We start from the raw sequence: 7,222 nt of genomic DNA on the forward strand, positions 1-7,222 counted from the left end.
CCCAGGCATAGAGCTGGTCAGCTCTCTGGTGTATTCCTAGTTCGTTTACATTTTCTCAAACCGTCCCTGAAGAAAGCCTGGTCTCTGTCTCATCCGAGGGTCCCAGTGACCCCTGCCTTTCTTAGCAGCATGTTCCCTTGGCTCACTAATGTGCTCATTTATGTTTTGTCTCTGACATGTTCCCTGATGCCATTTAAACTGTTGTGTTTTCTTTTTTTGTTGTTGGCTGAGAGATCTGTGAGTTTTGTCCTCCATGTAACCTTCTCTGGTGAAAATACACCCGTGTGGTGGCCAGCAGCAGGTGAACGGGCCCAGATGCCTGGCTTCTGAATTCAGGTCCAGCCCCCTCACTGGCTGCCCTTGTGGCCTCCAGAAGTTCAGTTTGCTGGACCTCCGCAGTTTCTCTACTCTATAAGACTTATTGACCTACCTCACAGGGCTGTTGTGAGGATGAATAAATACTGGTACAGTGCTTTGAAAATGTGGAGAGGCTATGTAAATGCTGAAAAATATCAAATATAGAGCAAAAGGTTTTTGCTGTTCCATATATCTATCAGCTAATCTGTTTCTACCAAGGTGGCCTTTTTTTCTGGAAAAGGGACTGAGTACAAGATAGGTTTGTGTGGCCCTCAACCCTGGTTTACAGTATAGAGTGCTTTTTGGGCCAAGGAGTGAGCTGGCAGCCTATTAAAATATTATGGAGTGATGGCACTTAATAAATATACACCACAAAACTTCAAACCTCTATTTTCCAAGGGACTTCATACTAACAAAATCTACAAGGATGGTAAAAAATGTGTTACTTCAAGGAAAAAGGAAAGCAGTTTACAAAAAGTGATAAGCACAATGCCACTAAAAGAAGATATGTAGAGATGCTAAGAAAAAAATGTAGTCCACAAAAGTAAATAAATACTGTTGCATTCATAATCCTGCAATATTAACAATAATGAACCATCTAAATCCAGGTGACACTGTCAGACAGGCAAGACAAACATACAAGTGAAAAGGACTACATCCATAACCATGCATAGATACAGAAGTAGGATTTCTAAGGGAGCTCTAGTGGCAAGAAGCCATGCTGCAACCCAAAGGCACGTGGTTCAAATCCCCTAGATGCTTTGCTGGAGAAGGAAGGGCACTCGCCTGTGCCAGTCAAATCTGATTTAACGGTACACAAAAAGAAAAAGAATTTCTACATTCGTATCAGTGTACGCTATAGAAAGATCCAGAGTTGCACTGCCCATGCAAAAGCAGGCAGTTCTAATCCACGAGCTGCTGTACAGGGAAAAGATAGGCAATCTTCTGTATGATTTACAGCCTCTGAAAACCCACTGGAGGATCAGCTATGAGTTCTGACAGCACATAACAACAACATAAATAAATAAATCCATGTATACAACACAGCCAACAGGAGGAAAAGTTAAGTACTTAATCACACTCAAATGTCATGAGGGAATTAAGTTGCTAGTCCTAGGTCCATAATCTTGGAGGACATCAAGGTCAATCGTCATAGCATAGCAACATAACAAGGCCGTAGAGAAAATGTTCTGCATCCTACTTTGGTGAGTAGCAACTAGGATCTTAAAAGTTTGGAGTAGCCATCTAAGATGGAACTCTTGGTCTTTGTTTGGAACAAGAAGAGGGAAGCAAAGCAGAGATGTGTGGAAAAAAAATTAGTCTAGAGGAATAACAAGCAACATAAACCTCAGTTTCTACCACCTGAGACCAGAAAACAAGATGGTACTCAGCTACCACAACTGACCATTTTAGACGCATAGTAGATAGAAGATCCTAGATGGAGTGGGGAGAGAGATGGGCCAAAACTCAAAAATAAAGTCCAGGGTCACAGCAGGGTTGGTGACTTGTTGATTTCTCATGCCTCTCATTTCAATCCACAACTGTGTCCAACAAATGTGCTATGACTGAGATTACGAAATACTCAGTAGGTCAAAACTGAAGACAGAAATACAAAAGAAAAATTTCCTGCCTTCAAAAGAAATGATCAAATAGAAGCAAGCGAGTGAATCAGAATGAGGTGGTGACCCCAGTCTGCACTGTACATTCCACAGGCATTATTGTTATGTGCCATCAAGTCACCTGCAGCTCAAAGTGACCCTATGTACAACCGTCCTAAACCCTGCTCTATCCTGTGCCAATCTCATTGTCTCTGACAAACCTACTCTGATTACCCCAGTCACTGAATTGATTCATCTCATAGAGGTTCTTCTTTTCCACCCAAGCATGGCGTCCCTCTCCAAGGACCGGTCCCTCCTTGCATCATGTCTAAAGTAGGTCAGACGAAGCTTCAGAATCCCTAACCTCCAAGAGCAGCCTGATTTCACCCTCTCCACAATGAACCTATTTGGTCTCCTAACAGTCCGTGGTGCATTCAGTACTCTTCTCCAACACCACAGCTCAAAGGTATCAGTTCTGTGCATAGCAAGTGACTGCAAAGACCATGGCCTGTACCTGGTGCACCTTAGTCTCCAGACTGACATCATTGCTCTTCAATGCTTTGGGGAGGTCTCTGACAGTAGACTTTCTCAACACAGTACATCTCTGATCTTCCTGGCTGTTGGTGCCAAGAGTGTTGATTGTGGAGCCAAGCAAACTAAAGCTGTTTACAATCTCAATCTCTTCACTATCCATCATGAGTTGGCCCAGTGGTGAGAATCTCATGTTCTTGATACTGAGCTTCAGTCCATACTCAAGGCTGCAGTGTTTGACCTTCTGCAGCAAGCTCTTCAGGTCCTCAGTTTCAGCAAGCAGGGTTGTGTCATCTGCATAACACAGACTGTTAACGAGTCTTCCTCCAATCCTGATGCCACATTTCTCATAAAGCACAGCCTCCCGGATAATCTGTTCTGCATAGAGATTGAGAAAGTATGGAGATAGGACACAGCCGTGGCATACACCCTTTCCAGTTTTGAACCATGCAGAGTTCCCTTGCTCTGGTCTGATGACTGCCTCCTGATCCAAGTACAGGTTTCACATATGCACGATCAAGTGTTCTGGGATTTCCATACTCTGCAGTCAGCCAAAGTTTGTTGTGATCCACACAGTCAAATGCCTTTGCATAGTCAATGAAACACAGACATTCCTCTGGTGCTCTCTGCTTTCAGTCATGACCAATCTAACATTAGCTAAAATATCCCTTCTACAGTGGCCTCTTCTAAACCCAGCCTGCACTTCTGGCAGTTCTTTGTTCTAGTCGTTTTGTTTTTTGGGGGTTTGTTGGTGTTTATTTTTTTTTTATTAATCTTTAGCAGAATCTTGCTTGAATGTGATAATAATGATATCCATAAGCATTATGTTCTTATTGTCCTTTTAGCTGTTTTACTTTGTAAGGTGCAAAAAGATTGGATCATATTTAAGTTACTATGCTGCCCCTTTTTACATCCAAGGATCTGGAACTACTGACAAAGCAGTGCCTGCTTGTCGCGTTCCAAACCCGCCCACAGGATGAAAAGAACGCACAGGACACTGGGATTCGCTGCAACTTGAAAGCTTCTTTATTGTGGTAAAATGGCGGCCGCCCGGCACCTGCTGTTCCTATGGCTGGCAGGGAAGGAAAAAACCTTGTGTGTTGGTGAAGTCCTGAAGGAGCTTTATTCAACACTTAATTCAACAGTAAATAAAGGGTAAAAAGCAAAGGTGGTCCAAAGTAACCTGCAGGCATAAAATTCCACTTAATCAGAGTGCCAGTTTTTGGTTCAAATTGGTTATTGGAATGCACAATTTTTAATATGCAAATAGTTTTAAAACCTGAAGAATAATTAACTTGTTAAGTGTTGTGAAGTTAACTACAACTCAGCGACTCTGCACAATGCCTCTGAACCTTACCCTATCCTATGCCACCTGCATCATCTCTCTCCAGCACATTTTATGTCATTATTACATTGTGTCAATCCTTCTCATTGAGGATCTTCCTCTCTCAAGCTGACCCTCCACTTTTCCAAGCATGGTGTCTTTCTCAAAGACTAGCCTCTTCCTACTACATGTTTGTGAGATGGAGTTTCACCATCCTTGCCTCCCAAAAGCACTCTGTTTTGTCTTTAGGACAAACTGACTTGTTATCTTGGCAGTCCATGGGACTCTTCCAACACCACAAACCAAAGGCATTGACTCTTCTGTCATCCTTAGTCATTGTCCAACTTCCAGTTGCATAGTAAGTAATTGAAAATACCATAACTTGGATCAAGTGCACTTTAGTCTAAACTTTTTTTTAGTACCCCAAGATGTTCTTTAGTACTCCAAAGAGGTCCCTGACAGATTTTCCCAATGTAATTCATCTTTTTTTTTTCCTTTGGTGGTGGTGGTTGCTGCTGCTGTTGCTGTATACCGTCGAATTAAACCCAACTGGCACAGGAGGAGATTGCCCTTCCTTCTCCAGCAGAGCATCTGGTGGATTCAAACTATGAGCCTTCTGGATTGCAGCACAGCCTCTTGCCACTAGACCACCAGAGCTCCCTTTATAATTCATCTTTTGATTCTTTTGACTGCTGATACCAAGAGTTTTGATTGTGGATCCAAGTAAAATGAAATTTTTGCCAAATTTAGTCTTTTCTTTTATCATGTTGCCTATTGCCTCAGTATTTAGGATTTTCCTTTGTGTTGAGATACAATCCACATTGAAGACTAGTTCTTAATCGTCTGCACCAAACTCTTTTAAGTTGTCCTCACTCTCACAGAGCAAGGTGGTGTCCTCTCTATAAGGCATGTTGATGGTGTCTTATTCCGGTCCTGATCCCACATTCATAAAGTCTAGCTTTTCAAGTGAGAACTGTTCACCATACAGATTGAATAGGTCTGGGTAAAGGATACATTCTTGACACACAGCTTTGTAGATTCTGAACTATACTATGTTCCTTTGCTTAGTCCAAACAAGTTCCTGGTATAGGTTTCACGTGAACACAAGTAAATGTTTTGGGATTCCTATTCTTCTCAGGGTTAGCCATACTATGTTGTGATCTACACAGTCCTTTGGATAGTCAGTAAAATACAGACAGACATCCTTCTGGTATTCTCTGCTTTCTGCCAAAATCTATATAACAAAAGTGCCATGGCCTCTTCTAAACCCAGCTTGGATTTCTGGCAATTCTAACTCTTTAAATAATCCTCAATATTTTGTTTGCATGTGACATTAATGATACTGTTCAATCATTTCCACATTGTGCTAGATCACCTTTTTTGGAATTGGGAATAATAACAGATTTCTTGCAGTGATTTGGCCCTGTACTTGTCCTTCAGATTTCTTGCACCACTTGGGGAGCACGAGTATGTCAACTGGTGGTCTGTCAATTCATAGGTCCGTATTTTTTCCATTGCGGCCCAGTGCACCTGAAATTTCTTCCTTTATCATCATTGGTTCTTGGCCATAGGCTGCTTGCTGAAATGGTTCCAGGTCTGTCAATTCTTTTTGATATATTGTTTCTGTGCATTCCTTCCATCTTCTTTTGATGCTTCCTGGATCGTTCAAGATTTTGCCCATAGCATCCTCCAGTATTGCAGTTTGGCTTGAATTTGTTCCTCAGTTCTCTCAGCTTGAGAAACACTGAGTTCATTAAACCCCCCCCCCTTTTTTTTTTTCTTTTTCTCAATCCAGCTCTTTGCCTATTTGTTTATCGTCTGTTTCTATGGGTGTAGTGTTTGTCAGCTGTAGTACTAAAGTGGACCCCCCCAGAACAAGACAGTCTAGGAAAAAAGATTGACAACCAACTTCTGATACAACAAGCCTTTGAAAACCCTGTTGAAAAATAGAGGAAAACAGTAGGTAGAGTATTAGAGGTAGAGCCCAAATTGGAAGTCATTAATAATAAACATCCATTAGTAATGGGAACTTGCAATATATAAATCTAGGAAACCTGGAAATTGTCAAAAATGAAATGCATTTTACTTAAAATTGTATTTATTTAAGATTGATATTGTGGGCATTAGCCACTTTGAATCAGAAAATTAGATGATCTACTATGTCTGAAGTGCTTGCTGCAGAAAGTCAAGAACTGTAGTCTTCAATATGGATTAAAGCCCAACATCAAGAAGACCAAAAGGGAGCTCTGGTGACCTACTGGCAAGAAGCTGCACTGCAATCCCAGAGGGACATGTTTCGAATCTACCAAATGCTTTGCTGGAGAGGGAGGGGCAATCTCCTTCTGTACCAGTCAGATCCAATTTGACAGTACACACAAAATAATAGAAAATTTAAAAAGACAAAAATTCTCACCACTGGGCCAGAAAATTAAAAAGACAAAAATTCTCACCACTGGTAGCACCATGATAGATGGAGAAGAGATTGAGGTTGTTAATAATTTCAGCTTGCTTGGCTCCACAATCAACACTCTTGGCACCAGCAGTCAGAAATTGCACTGGGAAAATCTGCAGTCAGAAACATCTCCAGAGGACAGAGAAGCAACGATGTCAGGCTAGAGACTAATGTGTCCCTGACCCACGCCATGGTCTTTGCAGTTACTTGCTGTGCATCAGAGAGCTGAACAATGACTAAGGATGCCAGAAGAATCGATGCCTTTGAAATGTACTGGAAAAGAATATTGAACATACTGTGGACTGCCAAGAGAACAATAGGTCTGTCTTGGAGACAGTGAAACCAACTTTCTCCTTGGAGACAAGGATTTTGAAGCTCTGTCTCACATACTTTGGGCACGTGGCCAGGCGCGACCAGTCCTTGGAGAAGAACATCATGCTTGGAAGGGTGAGCAGACAGGGAGAGGAAGGCACTAGATGAGATTAATTGACACAGTAGCTAGGGTAATGGGGATAGGTGTGTCGGAGTCAGTGAGACTGCTCAGGACAGGACAAGCTTCAAAACTGTTGTACAGAGTGTTGCTATGAGTCACAGGCACATAACAGACGCATAACAACATACCTGGAATGAAAAAGTGAGGGAAAAAAGGGGTTGTAGTCATAGTCAGAAAGACCATTTCGAGATCCATCCTGAAACATAAATTTCCTAAAGCATACAAGGGAAACCTGTTAATACAACTACTATTCACCTAAACTCCTGCCATAGCCACCACGGAACTTAGGCCTCGTGTCCGCCACGCCCACCTCCATAGGAGCCACGCTGAAACTGCTGGAGGGAGTGGCAGCTTTGGTTAGTTCAGACCTCATACACCTTCAGTCTTTTGTTGACATTTCTAAGTGCGCATTGAGACAAAATAACTTTCCCTATTATCCTCCCAACTCCCCATGTCAGACCTGCTTT

The sequence above is a fragment of the Elephantulus edwardii genome, unplaced genomic scaffold, assembly GCF_000299155.1.
Source record: "Elephantulus edwardii isolate Elephantulus edwardi_28Jun2011 unplaced genomic scaffold, EleEdw1.0 scaffold00084, whole genome shotgun sequence".
Classification (NCBI taxonomy): domain Eukaryota; kingdom Metazoa; phylum Chordata; class Mammalia; order Macroscelidea; family Macroscelididae; genus Elephantulus; species Elephantulus edwardii.